This window comes from Marmota flaviventris, chromosome 8, assembly GCF_047511675.1.
Source record: "Marmota flaviventris isolate mMarFla1 chromosome 8, mMarFla1.hap1, whole genome shotgun sequence".
NCBI lineage: Eukaryota > Metazoa > Chordata > Mammalia > Rodentia > Sciuridae > Marmota > Marmota flaviventris.
In genome coordinates this window covers 52,342,002-52,359,409 of record NC_092505.1, presented here as the reverse complement: position 1 = coordinate 52,359,409, position 17,408 = coordinate 52,342,002, and the positions used below count along the sequence as shown (strand labels likewise).

The following is a 17,408-nucleotide window of genomic DNA, read 5'->3' as shown; positions in this document are numbered from 1 at the left end:
ATGCTACTCTTTGCCCTTTTTCAGATAGAAAGTTCTAAGAAACAGCATCCCCCAGTAAGAGCCAACTCCAGAACATGTCCCCTCCCCCCACCCCTGTTAGCCTCTCATAACTTTCTCTTGCCCCCCTCAGAGGAACCTGAGGCCCAGAGTTGGGGAAGCTATCCTGAAGCTTACAAAAAGGTATTCTGTGTCTGTGTGGTATTTTGTTTCACCCCAAGTTCACAAGAGTGATTTTAGTTCTGTTGCTTGTGCTGGACCCAGGCAGCATGCAACCATTTATTTCTGGAGATGGGACAAGAGCTATGAGCATAAATATGTCTACACCCCCATGCCACATGATTAGTCTTGTGTCTGCTTCTGTGATCTGCTTTATAAGATCCCACAATGAATTGAGAAAAGGGAGCTTGGTGTTCTATACTTAGCATCACAACTAACTAGCTATGTAACCTTGTTAAGGTCACATTTTCTCCTGTAATTTCACAGTATGTGAATGTTATGCTCAAATTTGGGACCCCCAAAAGACCACCAGAGACCAAGATTGATGTAAGCAGAAAAGAGGTGTTTAAGCCATGAGGGGTGTATGTGCTGAACTATATAGTTTCCCAACATGTTATCAACCACAGTAAACACAACATAGAGGGTCATCTGGCATCCCAGGTATTTTCTCTGTCTCATGCTGATTGGTGGTTGCTAGGGGGTTGCTAGGGGTCCTCACCTAGCCTGACTGAGTCAGGGACACCTGCCTCCATAGATCTCTCCTGTTATTTGTAGGTAAACAACTCAGCAGGGTGGGTATGTGCCTAGGAGTACTCTGTGGGTCTTTCCAAGGACAAGGGTCATGCCCCCTTCCTTGGACAAGTTTTGCTCTGAGGTAGAGGCTTGTTTCTCATTCCCCACTTTGTCTGGAAACTTGGGAACCAATCATGGTTCCCTCAGTTGGGGGTCTATTTGGGCAGGCTCTACATCTTGGTAGAGTAACCAGTAACCCTCAGGGGACAGTCTTCAACTTCCCAGATTCATCCAAAATTGGACTCCTAGATTCAACCTGACTTGATTTACCTATCTACACTGTCTATCTATTTCTGGCTTCATTCCCCCCTCTAATTTTAGGAACTCCTTATTGCTGTAAGGAGAAGGGGCAACGGTTGCTCTGGCTGCTTCAGAGCTGAGAGGGGGTGTCAAACATGAGGGGGGCTCGACAACATGGGGGACAACGTGGGGGACGACGTGAGGGACTTGAGTTCCCTTTTAGAAGTCAGTTCGGTTTGAAGTCTGGTTGGGGAAGAACAGGTTGTAAAGTCATCTGGGGATGGGTGCTTCTATGAGAGAAACAAAAACCATGAGTACTGAATAAATGTTGCAGCAGCTGGAACAAATCGCTGTATAATAGAAGTTTTCTCATCAGGCTTTAACATCCCCAGTTATCAGGACTGTAAACATAACATTTAACTTTTAGTGTTACAGATGTCCTTCCCCATAAGATACAGTTTAATAATTTAATGTCATCTGATCTTGCAAAATCCTTTTACTAGTATGACCTCTGTGTCTAATAGAGAAACATTTAATTGTGTTACTTAGGGCTGCATGATCATACTAGCAAACACCAAACCTATCTGTGTAGGTTAGGAATATCTGTAGGCCTTAAACTAAAAACTTCTCTGGAAGTTCCTTTTGATAGCTATCAGGCATTCCTGCCTAAGAATCTCTTTTGTAGCCTCCAGTTTACTTATTCTTGGGGGCTAACACAAGGCGTATACCTTAAGTTACATTTAATTATTATTATTATTATTTAAAATGCCCAGGAATAACTGTGTTTTGGCTTTAACTGTCTTTGCTAAGTGTTTAAGATTAAACAATCAAACTGACTTTTGTTTCTATCTATTGTTAAGTCAGCTGAGGTTCCATGGGAGTCCTGGGGGAACTTTACAGCAGCTTCTCAGTTCTGTTAGTGCCATTTGTGCTAAGATGGGTCTTGCTTGACCATGTGGCTTCCCTTGGAAGTATCAGGGATGTTTCCCTTCTCTGATGACCTTCCTCTTCATAGCAAATGCACTGATTGGCTTTCTGTTCTCCAGTGGTCTCATTAACCTCCCTGATCGGGAGGTTATGTGGCCCAGAGTTGCAAAGCTCTTTAGAGAAGTCCCCTGTTCCCTGGATTTCGACTGACTCAGAGGGCAAGAGCCAAATATTGGTTCTCTTGGCCCTTTTAATTTAACTTTAATTTTAAATCTTAATCTTAAACATCCAGCAAATAATTTTCAACAGCCTTATATTAAGAGTACTGGGCTTTAATGTCTATCTCTCTATCCTGTAGGTGATAACTCATTATCTTAAATTAATGCAGGTTGTGTGTTCTTAAAGCAGTACTTCTGCAAAACATTAACAGGCAATCTTTAGACCGTTTATAAGAAAACTACAAAATAAAATTAACAAGAGTAAAAATATATTTAGTTCATGTAATAGCTACCTTGAACTTTGGCAGAGTTATACATTATATCCCCTGTTTGAGATCCTAGTAATCTTGACAAAAACCAACTTTTGGACACAACTTTAAATGTACTGAAATTTGGCCTACTTCTTTCATAGTCATTCTCACATGTAGTGAGATGGGACACAGAGCCTTATCTCACATAAGGCGGGGCTCTTCATAAAACTTAAGTAACTCCTAACTTTCCAGTAGTCATCTTTCAAAAAGTTAATCCTCCTCTTCATAAATCTTAAGCTCTAGTTCTGAAGCTGATCTTTGCTCTTTAAACATCATTTTACAAAGCTTACATAAATTGTTGCTCAAGTTCACATGAATATTAGCTAACACAATATAATATCACATCTAAAACATGAATTAAAGAAAGGCTTAAAGCTTTTAACCTTTTGTAGAAAAGTAGCAAAGTACTTTTGTGTTTTATAATATTAACCTTTACATAGATTAGGCTCTCATTAACTTAAAAATACATTAAATTGTACCTCAGTGTAAAAAGGAACATAAAACTTTACATATCTTATTGATAACAGGTCCAGTTATAGAACATCAAATGATATATATAAATCTCCAATATGTTTTTCTTTTAAGCCTAAAATTACCATAGAACTTTAGAACACCAGCTTGATATAATGCTCTTTTAAAACTTCTACCTTACAGACTTGTATACTGGAAGATATGAACACATTAATAGCACCACAATTACATTGATGTTTTTATATTAACCAAGTTTAACTCTTAAAGAAATAACATATCACAATGTTGCAAAATAACTTTGTTGTTTAACCATAGTTGTATAATTTTTAATTTCTTTAAGATTACTTGCTCAAAAAAACTTACATATATAACCAACTTACACAGACCTGCTTTATCACTTACTTAAACCCTATTATTTACTTAATTACATAGACTCTCTTATCCAGAAACACATTTTCCTTCTATTAAATCCATACCTAGAACCTTCTAATTTCTCTTTTCCATCTGTTAACCTCCTTTTCTGTTCACATTTTGAAACAATCCTTGTAAATTTCTGAATTTAGGCAGATTATTTCATAGACATCAACATTTTATTAGTTTTTTTGAACACCTAGAAAAACTTGTAAGCTTAATTTTAAAGACATCTTTACTTTCATCTGTTTACCCAATTTAAATTGTACCGTTTAAATCACATGAATCAAAGATATTTGGATCCATTTTTTAAATTTTCATGAGTGCTGTATATATCTGCCAATTTTCATAAAGACATCATTATTTTTATCTGTTGACAACACATAACACAAATGTGCACACATAACACAATAGTAAAGGCCTTGTAGATTTTCACAGGTGAAATCTCCATTGCAATGTTTAAAAACTCCACAGTTGATATCAACACATTATTGCCCATGTCTTAAAGGGCCAGAAAAAGATATAAACAAAGACACAGGACAGACAGACAGAAAGGAGCTCCAGACTATGGCTGACAGACAGGAACTTTTAAAACAGACCAGATAAGAGAAAAATCTCCCCAAGTTTCTAACTCCTACACCAGTGGCACCATAGATGTCCCCACAAGTGGACCAGATGTTCTCACATAGGGGCAACCAGAAGTGTAAAATCAAGGGTCTAGGTGTGGTGATTTTACTGCATTCAGTGTTCCCTTTTTTTAAGTAGACAGAGATGGAGCAATCCTTACAGTGCAGGGAAAGAAGGAGGGAGTTCCCCGAAGCAAAAGGGGCTTCAGCAGCTGCTGGGAGTCACTCAGTCCCTCCTTTTACTTACAGAATTAGCTCCTCTGGTTAGGTCTGATCCAAGGCACACTGCGTATCTCCTAAATTTCCAGTAGTCATCTTTCAAAAAGTTAATCCTCTGCTTGCAGTTGTTTGGAGTGCTAGGCTTCCCCAAGAAAGCAGAGTGGAGGCTCCTCTAGAGTAACTGAAAGTTTGGTTCCTGTCCTCAAAGCCAATTAATGCCAATTTAAAAATGAGGACAGGGTTTTGAGACACAGAAAAAGGGAGATATCAAAGTACTTAGACCCCCAGCAGGCATTTCCCTCTGCAGTGGGTGCACTCAAGCCAACTACAGGAAGAAAAGAAAACATTTCTTCCCTAATCCCATTTAACAGAGGGGAGTAAAGTTTATCAAAGTTCTTTAAAACACAGCTAAAGGGGGTGTAAAGGGTGAGAACAGAAAAGCTGGTGGCTCTATTGACTTTTGGTCCCTTTCAGGGAAGCAGGAGAAGCTTACCAGGGACATTTTCAGGCTAAAATTTAACTGAAGTTACCTCCACACATCTAAGGCAGATCTCCTATCTACAGCTGTTCCCTCACCCACCTTGTCCAAGTAAGGAGCTTTTGTCATTTAAAGGCCCAGGCCTCAGCCAGAGGGAGGGCAGGAAGGAGAAATTCGAGAACACAAAAGAACTGGAACCTGACTGGCACTTGACTCCCCACACTAATGGATCAGCAGATCCTAATACAATAAACCCCAGGAACTTCCCCACCTATCCTTCTGTCCCACCCTAATGGATCAGCTGACTCTAATAAACCCCAGGAATTTCCTTTCTGCCCCACACTAAATGAGGCCAATAAAACTCAGACTCTTGTTTTGGGCCAAGATTGTTTTCTGCCCTGAAAATGATCCTCTTGGGTGTTTTATTGACTCCTCCCCTGAATAAAGAAGAGCTTGCTGATCCCAAGTTGGCTTCCTGCCTCCATTCTTTGTGCTGACATTTTTGTTTCCCTGACCTGGAATCTACTTAAAGCTCCTTTCTGCTTACAGTAGTCACACATGATGGTAAGGAGAGGAAAAGTAGTTTTCTCTGGTTCTGACTCTTTGGGTGATAGATAGACACAGGAAGCACACTGTTTTCTTTTTATTAGATGCAGTTGCAGTCTTTTCTTTGGGTTTGTAAACCTTCCAATTGAATTCATTGTCATTCTCATGAGGTCTGCTGCTCTGTCCTGCCTAATACATGGCTGACACTCAGAAAGCATCTCTGATGACCTGTCCTGCATGCATCCTCCCCTGGCTGCCACCCTCTAGAGCCCACCCAGCATGATCCAAGAACACAGCAAGTCTCTTGGCTCTTTCACCTCTCTCCCAGACATTCTTGGGATCCAACTTCCTTTTCTTTTGAGATCCAGTTGGAGAGAGTGACCTTGCACATCTGTCCTTCAGGCAAATCCATGCTACACCATCTCTTCCCAATTAAGGGCACCCACACTGTGACATGACTTTCTGATCCTTCACTCTTCTTTTTTAGTTTAGAGTTAGATAACAAATTAGGGAATGAAAACCTCTTTTTGAAAGTACCTCTCCCAATTTTTGGTGCAATATTTCTGAAGTCTTCCTCCCTTGGCTTTGAGCAAAGGTAGCACACACCCTTTTCATAGCCATTACACTTCCCAAGGATAGTCTTTCTGCCCTAAGGCCTTTAGTGCTTACCATCCCTTCTGCCTGAAATATTTTATCATCTCTCTCTAGCACATCTTCCAGGTCTCTGCCTGTGTGTCACCATATGTGGGTGCCCTTCCCTGACTACTCTGCCCAAGGTACCAGCTCTTAGATGGGCTCTATCCTCTTCACTGTGTCCTCTTTTTCTCCCCTTTATCATTTGATAGAGTATATCTTGTTTGTTGTCCATCTATGCTCTCTAGGATGAAAGTTGGTGATAGCAGAGATTTTAGGCTCTTTTCTTTATTATTGCATACTTAGTACCTAGAACAGTGCCTGGCATATGACAGGCATTCAGTAAGTAACTGCTAGCACATTTAAATACATAAATGGTTGGATCAAGCCTACAGTTTTCCCTCCCTTCCTATTGTGCTGCTGGGTATCATGTTTTTTTTTTCCCCTCTGCTATAAATGCAATAATTCTTTTTATTCAAAAAATTTTAAAAATACATAAAATATGATAGAGTGAAGAGTCTCCATTCCAATTTTATGACTCCTACCAAAATTTCTTCATATATAGACAAGCATTATACATATGTCAAGTCTCACATTCTAATGCTATGAATTTCTCTAAGTTTCCCTCCCTCCCTTCCTTCCTCATCTATTCTCCTATATCTCTTTCCTTTCTTTGTTTTCTTCCTTAGTTTTTTGCTTTTATTATTTTTATCCTTTAAGTTTCTTAATTTGTTGTCTGCAACATCAATTTCTTTTCTTTGCAATTCTCTCTCCCTTTCTCTCCATGAAGATGGCTTTGCTTTTTTCTTTTGTCACTTCTCTCAGATGTGTTAGCTTGTCTTTAACCTCTTCCTGTTGTCTGATTATATCCTTCCTGAACTACTACATTTTTATTTGTAGTTTTTTAAAAATAGCAACAATTGCTTTATTACCATATATTGATTCATGATGTGGTTACAATTTTCTTCTGATAGATATTCTTTATCTCATGATAAGTTTCACTTTTGTTTTCTTAATTCATTAACAGTAACTTCATATTATGTTCTTGTCACTGTTTTATTACTTATCTCTTGATGACTTTTTATCAGACCAGCTATATTCAGGAGATTCTGATGGGTGGGAAAAGAGCATGGAAGCCTCACACCTAGAGGCGACCTGTGACTTGGCCCATCTGTGCAGTTCCTTGGGAGTCCAATGTATCTGCCTCTCCCCTACTCAGTTCCTTTTGCTTGTTGGAAGGAGAATGGCAGTTCTGCACAGTAGGTTGGGAACCTCCTGCTTACAAAGTGTGTCATTGCAGGTACTTTCTGACTTTGGATGCTATGGATTATTCATAGTGGGGAACTAACCAAGGAATGAATAGAAAAATAAACTAAGGCCACTGTCTGTGAAAATTAGTGCCTGAGGGAGGGAGAGTTCCCCTCTCCTTTCCCATCAGATGGTTTTCAGGGAACCAATTTCTGGAACTATCCACTCTTACCCTTTGGGTTGTAAAGGACTTTCCCTGGGATCTAACTATTTTCCTTTGAAGTGTAAATGCCCCGTGAAGGCTCCAGGCCCCAGGCTAGAGGCCTTGTAAGAGGCACCAGTCTCCCTTACTGTACTCTGCTTTTGTAAACATCCTTCCTGCCTGAAAACTCCTACACACCATAATATTTTGTTTTCTGAAATTTTGTGCACAACCGTGTATCATTTTGGACTAGAAATTTTATGACACTAGATTGCTTATAAGTGTTGTGGAAAACTAGTGAGACGTGCTCGGGGCATAAAATAATGTTTGGTTTCTTACAATTTTTGAGTGTTGATTGCCATTTTTTATCTGATTCCCACAACATTTCTAAGGCATTGGCCGGGAACCAACAACTGTGTTGGTTTTGGGCCATCAGTTTTGTAGGCATTCGGTGCTGGTGTCCACGGTGGCCCTCAGACTGAATGAGACATCACCACCTGAGAATTCTGGGCTCTTTTTTTGCCTAGAGGGCCTGCAACTCCAGAGTGGCTGCCAGTGCCCGGACTCCCTAGAGAGTGGGACAAAACTCTTGTGCAGTCTACTGGAGGTAAGGTCCGGGGACCCAGGACCATAGGCAGGTCTGTTACCAAGGACAGAAGAGGAGACTGATTACCACCCACCAGCCAACAGTTCAGGGAACCCCAAAGGAAGAAAGGTGGGGGAGGAACTTCTTTCAACTGTGGGTGTGAGTGAATGTAACTTTTTTTTTTTTTTTTTTATGGCTCCATGGCTTTGTGCTACATAGTCTGAGTGAGTCCCAACCTGTGGTTCTGTGGTAACTTCATGTGGCATAATGGCGATTCATCTCCTGTAGCAGAACCTCTGGCCAAGCCTGGGGTTTATATGGGTACATCTTTTCTGATGCCCCGCTGTCTGTCTTGTCACACGGATACAGGGTGGGACACGGGAGGAATATAGTCTAACCCTACAGTCCTGGACTGCATGATTAAGTATTTTAAGAAAGGGGACTCTGAGGATTACAGTATTAAACTGAAAAAGGGCACTCTTGTGAGGTTGAATGGCTTGCTTTTGATGTTAATTAGCCTCCAGAAGGCACCTTCCATGTCCCCACCATCAAGGCAGTGCACTGCATTGTCACTGGGACTCCAGGTCACCCAGGTCAGTTTCCTTACATAGGCTCCTGGTTCCCAATTGCCAAGACTTTGCCTCCATGGATGTGGTTTGGCATTAACCCCAAGGGTCAGTGTAGGGTTATGTTAGCCAAAAAGCCAACAGTTCCAAAGTTGCAAGCCCATTCAACAAGGGGATCCTGAAGAGCAGTCACTGCCCCACCACTCTACTTGCCCACAGCTCTGCAACTGGCTCCTAGACAACCAGCCTCACTGCCTGATATCCCTGCTGCCATGTGCTATCTCTTCCCCCACCCTCAGCTCCCCACCCCGCCAGAAGATCATAAACCAGAACCTGTGGGGAGATACCTCAGGTCTGATAAACAACCACAGGCCCTGCAGCTGCCCCTGTGGGGAAGGCGTTCCTGCACCGGCTGTCTGACAGGGTCACAGCGTGGGGAATGCTGTGGCAGGGCCACACCATCTGGAAACCGGAACCATTGGGAATGTTAAGTGTTTTGTTTATGATACTCAAGATATGGATAACAGGGCATACGTCAATCAATAATAAAAGTACGTATTGCCTGAGATTGCAGGAAAATTCCAGAATGAGAATAAGGATACAATTGAGACATGCCATGAGGTGCATTTCAATGTCTCAGGATACAAACAATATGTTATTCCTCAAGCCTGAACAACAAGAAATATTTATCCCATGGTTAACAATTTACACTACCCGCCCCCCCAACCCCATCCTAAAGCCATAACCTGTACAACAGCCTAGCTACAGAAAAACAATTGCTGTGCCAACAGTACAAGGACCACCATATGTAGCTTATGGTATTCCCCCAAGGACAAGAGGCTAATAAAAATACATTCCCCCAACCAATAGACCCTCCTTTGCCTCACACAGAAACTTGATGAAAATGGAAAACATAGTTAATATAAATGACAAGTGGGTTGAGGTATGAAGCCTACCCTTTAGTTAAAGATTACAAAGACGTAAGAATTGGTGTGTTTTGACCAAGGATCAAGGAAGTTCTTTAAGAAAGCAGTTGAATAGGTCATATGAAAAAAGGAAATTACCTTGGAAATTAAAATAGAATCATGTAAAATTAACACAGATATATTTTAGAGGCACTTCAGAGTAGTAGGCTTTTAAATACTAGACTTTCACTACTTTAAGTGTGTTTTACTGGGATTTTAGTTTAGAAGTAAGAAAGCTTACCAATAATCATAAGTATGCTTTAAAGTTAAAGGTTAATGAAATAATTACAGGTATGCTTTAAAGTTAGAAGTGAATAATAGGTCAGGAGTCATGTAATCTAGTGATTGAGGTGAAAACATAAAAGCTTAATCATGATTGACTAAGGTTACAGAAAAATATTTTGAGCAATGTACTCAATATCTCAGGTAATCAATGTATGTCAGAAAAGATTGTAACTCTTGAAAATTATGTAAATCAAAAAAGTTTCGGGCTTTGAAGCTATCTATTAACTACCTGAAAAAACACCTGTAAAAAAGATTAAAATAAAGGTCCCTCCAGGGGCAGCAGAGATTTCTTCTGGAGGTTGCTCGTAACTTGCAACCTGTTGTCCCGACTCCTCTTCTTTCTCCCATGCCACTCCTCCTTCAGGACCCCTGGAACCCACTCCCCCCACCCCTGCTGGGGCTGGACCTCGGCACCCCTGCAAGAGACTCATGGGCCCCCACAGGGCAACACAAATGGCACTGTTCAAGAAGGGCATTCCATTTTTTATATTAGCCTTTCGGTACCACTGACTTCCTGAATTGGAAGCACCTACCCCTTCAATCTCAGAAAAACCACAGGTGCTTATAGAACTCCTGGAGTCAATCTTCCAAACCCATCAACCACCCTGGGAGACTGCTGTCTGCTCCTCCTCACCCTCTTTAACACTGAGGAGAAGAGATGAATTTTGAGGGAGGCCTGGAAATGGCTCCAAGTACAGGCCACTGACCAAAAGGAAGATGCTGAAGTCTGGGCATAAGGGCAGCCCCAGGGAAGGACCCAGCCTGGGATCACAACACTGAAGAGAGACGCAACCAGCCGGAGCAAAACTGAAATGCCCTTCTTCAAGGGGCCCAGACAGGTGCAAAAAAGCCCACTAACATGTTTAAAGTAGCTATGGTACTCCAGAAGACGGAAGAGCCCCCTTTAGAGTTTTATGAGTGGCGTTGTGAAGCTTTTTGAATTTTCACACCCCTTTGATCCAGAAATCCCCAAGAATCAGCGCATGGTCAGCATTAATTTTGTGGCCCACTCCAGTCCAGATATCAGAAAAGAAACTCCAGAAATAGAAGTTTCACAGGTATGATCTCCTCCCAGCTTCTTGAGATAGCCAAAAAGATCTTTGTAACCCGAGATCAAACTACATAGAGAGAGGCGGACAAACAGATGAAGCAGGTGTCCCTCCTGGAAGCAGCACTCAAATGTCCAGACCCAGTCAGATGGCCTGGGGCACCTTGCAAGAACCAGACACCTGGAAGTCACCTTATACTGCAGAAGGACAAATGTGCTTACTGTAGGGGACTAGGCCACTGGAAACACAAGTGCCCAAATCATAATTAGGCCAAACCGATTCAAAAGAACCCACCACCGAATCAGGAGGGCCAATACCAAGTGGAGCTCAGCATTAGTGGCCTTATTGGCCTGGCCAGAATGGACTCAGAATAAGAGAGACTGAGCTCTTTGATTCTTGGTCTAATGGAGCCCTTGGTCAAGATGACAGTAGCAGGCCACCCAATGACCTTCCGGGTAGACATGAGCATGGAACACAGCATGGTCATGCAACCCATCACCCATTCACTGGTAAAGGGGTTACTGTAATAGGAGCAACTGGCTCACAGACACCCAACCCTTTCTGCGAATTCCACACCTGTAAGCTGAGGGGACATTTGGTATCACATGAGTTTCTGTACATGCCAAACTGCCCAGTTCCCCTTCTTGGAAGAGATCTCCTTTCAAAATTGGAGCACAAATCACCTTCTTCCCTGATGGTCCTGCCTATATGACCTTAGGGAAGGGACCCACCATGGTTAGGGAAGTTACATTACCCCAGGGAGATGAATGGAGACTCTATCCCCAAATCCAACTGCCAATGAAAATTCTTCCTCCTTGCTTCAAGAGTTCCTCTCAGACTGTGCAGAAAACAACCCTCCTGGGTTGGCCAAGAATTCACCCCCATTAGTTGTTGAATTGAAACCAGGAGCAGAGCCTATCAGATAGAGACAGTATTCCCTCTCAAGGGACACACTCTTTGGAGTAAGGAAGCACCTCCAGAGACTGAGAGACTCTGGGATCCTGATCGAGTGCCAGCCCCCCTGGAACACTCTCTTTTTGCCAGTGCTAAAGCCTAATAGCAAAGATTATCAATCTAAGACCTCCAAGCAGTTAACAAGGCAGTAGTAACACTTCACCCAGTGGTCCCTAACCCTTACACACTCCTCAGCCTATTTCACTCCAGGATTAGTGGGTTAGTGGCTGGATCTGAAGGATGCCTTCTTTTGTCTCTGATTAGCCCCAATCAGCCAACCCCTCTTTGCATTTGAAAGGCAGGACCCAGAGACTGGAAAGAAAGTTCAGCTGACTTGGACCCAAACTCCCCAGGGACTTAAGAACTCTCCTATTTGGGGAGACACTAGGAAGGGATCTAGCTGCCTTCCCTGGGAACCACCTGAATTGCATTCTCCTATAATACATTGGTGACATTCCCTTGGCCAGTCCAGATGGAGAGGGCTGCTGGTCTGGAACTACAGATCTGCTGACCCTCCTTTCAGAAGTGCATTATAGTCTCTTGGAAAAAGGCTCAAATCTATCAGCAACAAGTAAAGTATCCTAGGTTTTACATTACACCTGGCCAATGATCTTAGGACCTGAATGAAAACAGGCTGTCTGTTTCATCCCCAGACCCAATACCAGGAAGAAAATATGAATTCTTGGGAGCAGCATGTTTTTGTTGAATCTGGATCCCTTTGTATTCAGTGATGGCTAAACCACTGTGTGTGGCCACCAAGGGGACAGAAAAAGACCCCCTATGTTGGGGAACTGAACAAGAACATGCTTTCCAGGAGATTAAAATGAAGTTAACCTGGGTGCCTGCTTTTGGACTGCCTGATATAACAATGGCTTCTGATCTTTTTGTGGCAGAAAAAAGCAGAACTGTACTTGGGGTCCTTACCTGAGAGTATGGCCCCTGGCAGCAGTCAGTGGCTCATTTATTGAAACAACTGCGTTAGTGACCTGATAACCTCTGTGCCTAATAGCTTTGGCAGATACTGTGACCTTAATCAACTGACAAGCTGACCCTTGGACAGAATATCAATGTAAAAGTCCCACAGGCCATCACTGCCCTGGTGGATCACAAGGAGTACCAAAGGCTGACCAGCTCCTGAATGGCCCACTATCAAGGACCATTATATGAAAACCCCCATGTAACACTAGAAACTGTGCTCACTCTAAACTTTGCATTCTTCCTGCCAGATGATCCACCTCCCTCACACAACTGCGAGGACCTGATAGATGAAGTCTACTCCAGTCAACCTGATCTGACTGACCAGCCACTGCAAAACCCAGATCTCACCCTATTCATGGATGGGAGCAGCAGAAAGAACAAAGGAGGGCTGGATTTGTGGTAATTTCAGAAAAACATGTGGAGTAAGTGGGAATGCTACCTCAGGGGTGGTCACCAAATGGCTGAGTTATGGGCACTGAGCATGGCCATAGAGTATGCCACTGACCAGTGAGTCAACATTGATACTAATTCAAAATATGTTTTTACCACTCTACATGTGTCATGGGGCCATCTACAAGGAAAGAAGACTTATATCAACAGGGAGTAAAAAATTAAAAACAATTAAAAAAATACCCAAACTTCTGGAAGCAGTCTGGAAACCAGCCCAAGTGGCTGTGATGTACTCTCATGGACACCAGTAAGCCAAGGAAATAGAATGACTGATTAGATGCCAAAGAAGTGGCTCTGTGTCAGGACATCATCCCTAGGACAGCCCAGGCAGCTCAAATGATGGCCTCAAGGCTCCGAGACCATCCTAGGTACACCAGAGAAGAATATAAATGGGCTGCCACAGAGGGAGAACAGAAAATGCCAGAATGATGGAGGGTACTGCCAGACCAGTGGATTTTCATCCCACAAAGCTTGGGGTATCAGGTGATGCTTCAAAACAATGAAATTTTTCACCTAGGAAAAACTATTTTGGAATCTTGTTTAACAGGTACTAATTCATAGCCAAACTCCATACACTGTGTAACCAGGTCAGCCAGAGTGTACAACTTGTGCCAAAAATAATGCTAACCAGCAGCCAGCACAGATCCCAGGGGTCTAGGCTGTTGGAATTTTACCTTTTAAAGTTATAGAGCTAGGCTTTTATCCCAAGCAAGGGATATCTATACCTCTTGGTAACGGTGTGCATTTGCTCAGGGTGGGTGGAGGTCATCTGACCAGACAGAGTGAGCCTGAGAAGTGACTAAACCACTGGGGCTGGGATTGTGGCTCAGCAGTAAGAGTGCTCGCCTAGCACACGTGGGGCCCTGGGTTCGATCCTCAGCACCACATAAAAATAAATAAATAAAACTAAGGTATTGTGTCTGACTACAACTAAAAAAATATTAAAAAAAGAGAAACCATTTCTGGATATGGCCTGCCCTTATCCATCAAGTCAGACAATGGGCCTGCCTTCATCACAGAAATTGTCCAGGGCATCGTCTAAATAATGGGAATCAAATGGAAGCTACATGCTGCATACTAACCACAGAGTTCAGGGAAAGTGGAACTTATGAAACTGTATCCTAAAGACCCTCCTAGCTTAAGTCTGCCAGGAAATGGGAGTTTCTTGGGTAGATATCCTCCGTATAGCTCTCCTCTGGGTTCACTGTACACTGGGAGCACAGGATATACTGTTTGAGATCCTGTTTGAAATCCAGGATCTGAGGAGACTAGAGCCCTGCTCCAGTCACAAATCTGGAGCCTGAATGGTCATGGTGGCACCTTGAAGAATTCAATGGGGGACAAGAGGGGGCAATGGTCACAATGTCACCCTACTGTATAAGGACAAATGCCATTAATTGCTTTGCTGTTATCTGTAGGTCTGAATGCAACAGCCCCGAACAACTGGAATTGGGTGCAAAGAGTTACACCAACTCTATGTTACTTAAAAATGGTAAACCTGTTATGGGGGAATCTGATGGGGTTTTTTGTTTTTGTTTTTATAATGATATGTGTCTTACTAAGTCCTGGGGTAATGGGTCACAGTCCTTTTCCACTGTGTTGCTATCAGAAATATGTTTTTCCCTCCTGGAACAATAGGCTCAATGCATATAACAAAGCAGGCCCCCTTGGTTTCTACCTCCATGAAGAACAAACCTATGCAACAGTTCCAATGTGCCCTATCTGTTATGCTGTACTTCCCCTTGAGGAATTTGTTCCCCCACCTGTCCCTATTCCCCCAGGTTCTGCTTCCCCAGATATAACAGGGTTAACAGAATCACCAATGTGATTGGACTTTTTGTTTAACAGGTACTATTACTATTACCCTATACCAAGCAAATGTTACCTGGGAGAAAAGGTTTTTTCTTGGTATAAGGGTGGGAGGTTATACTGGACAGGAACTATAACAGCTTGAGAATACTAGGGATTCCAAGACCAGCTCCACCATTCTGGCTGTGACTCTCCAAATGATATTAAGAACAGATGATATTAGTCCTTACATCTGTGGAGGCACCATGTTAACCACTTTATGTGTGGCATCTTATTTAGATTTTATAGTTGCTATCTGCAGCACCTACTGGTGCGATCCCAATTTTATAAACAGTGAAACTGAGGATTGGTGAAGTCAAAGAGAAAGGAGATTGTGGGGGAGGTCCTGGATGAGCACTCCAAGGTACCTGGTTTTCAACTCCATGAATTCTGTCCCTGTCTCTTCTTTTCATTCATCTTTAGTAATATTGATCTTTTGACATTCAGAACAATGTTCTTGTTTTTTTTTTTTTTTTTTTTGTGTGTGTGTGTGTGTGTGTGGTACTAGGGATCTGAACCCAGGGCCTTGTGCATGTGAAGCAAGCACTTTACCAACTGAGCTATAGCCCCAGTCCCACAATGTTCTGTTCTAGTTTTTGATATAGAAAATGAATTAAAGAAAGCAAACAAGCAAGAAAGAAAGCCAACTGTGTGAGTATTTTTTTATATTTATTTTTTAGTTGTAATTGGACACAATATCTTCATTTTATTTTTTATGTGGTGCTGACGATCGAACCCAGGGTCTCGCACGTGCTAGGTGAGCACTCTACTGCTGAGCCACAACCCCAGCCCAGCTGTGTGAGTATTGAGATATCCTTTTCCTTTTTTGAACCAGTCTGCCTTTCAAGGCTATTATTGTTCTAAAGGAGCAAAGAGCTCCCTCTTTTGAAACTCGGGGTTCGGCTGCAAAGTCTTCTTCTGAGCATGTTAGATACGAACAACTGCAGGGTACTCAAATCAAACAGGGGTCAATATGAATCAACAATTTGCTTACCATGTTTTGTCTGACTCCAAATATATTTTATTCCCACTGTAAAACCCTGCTGTCCTTGAAGGGAAAGCGAGGAACGAAAGACGGAAAGCGAGGAATGAGAGACGGTAAGCGAGAAATGAAAGACAGAGACCAGGCAGTGATACATACGAGAGTTTATTTGTCAGAGCTGAAAAATAAAGGCCATTTCTGTATAGGAGAGAGAGCAAAAAAGGCTTGAGTTCTGGGACTTTTATGGGGGGAGGCTCAGGAATCAGAGCCAGGCGGGTCCTAATGGGGATGGTTAAGGTTTGGGTTGATATGAAGGAGTGGTGAGCCTTTCTCAGAAATACTCTTGGGTGGAAAAGTGAAACTTTTTTCTATAAAATGGCAGTTGTCACTTAAGATGGCCATCCAGATGCTTATAGTCCTATGTTCCCAAAGATGTTAAATGTCACTTATTCATATAACAAATGCTTTCATATTTGCTCATATGAATCTAAACACATAGCTGCTTGTGAACACTATGGTTATTTTGTGTAATCACAATTATACACAAAATAATAATATTTAAAAAATATTTTTTAGTTATACATCGATGCAGTATCCTTATTTTGTTTATTTACTTTTATGTGGCACTGAGGATGGAACCCAATGCCTCAAACGTGGGAGGCAAGTGCTGCAACACTGAGCCACACCCCAGCCACCAAAATAATAATATTTTATTATCGTAGACTTTTTTTGGTAGGAACCTTAATTAAGTTCAATTTTTAAAAATATGCATAGTTGAGATTGTTTAACCTGTCTTAAAAGTTTGTGATTGATTTGGAATCAAAATTTTCAATAATTGTGAAGTAATATCATTCATATTCTAATTCAATGACTGCTAGAGAGAGGATGGCATTAAAGCAAATGTGGGAATTGGTGGCTGTGTTGAGGAGCACCACTGGGATGTCACTTCAAGGAAGAATTCACTGTTGAGCTATGAAGACTGACAGTAGCACTCTTGGAATTGGCCACAGCATTGGAGGGAGGCCACACTCTCCAGGGGCATCAGGACCTTATAATTTTTGCCCCATGTATGGAAAGGGAGTTGGGGTGCAGGGTTTTCTCTCACAGGCAGCCTTCTCTCCTTTGTCCTGGAGCTCCCCATCATGTTGGCTGAGAGTTAGTCACATATGCATTGTGGCAAGAGGCTCTCCATGCCCAACCCAGCTTCTTCCTTCTTTTATCATTCCTAGGTTTGCCTCCCACCCCATAAGTTTCTTGCAGTTATGGCTGTGTACCTCCATCTCATTTCTAGAGGCATTGACTCAGAACTGCTAAAGAGAAGAACCAGGTAACAATGAATATTCTTTACTTGTTGAGCTGAACTGTGTATCAGGAACTATTCCAAGTCTTGCAAACATGAAGACACATGAGGCATGTTTCCTACCCT

The 17,408-nt window shown here is 42.2% G+C and overlaps 1 pseudogene; it reads left to right on the top strand.

Annotated features, from left to right (window-relative positions):
- Positions 1-1,203: 1,203 nt before the first annotated feature.
- The window catches only part of LOC114093225 (TBC1 domain family member 9-like), a 76,265-nt pseudogene continuing 60,060 nt past the window's right edge, over positions 1,204-17,408 (top strand).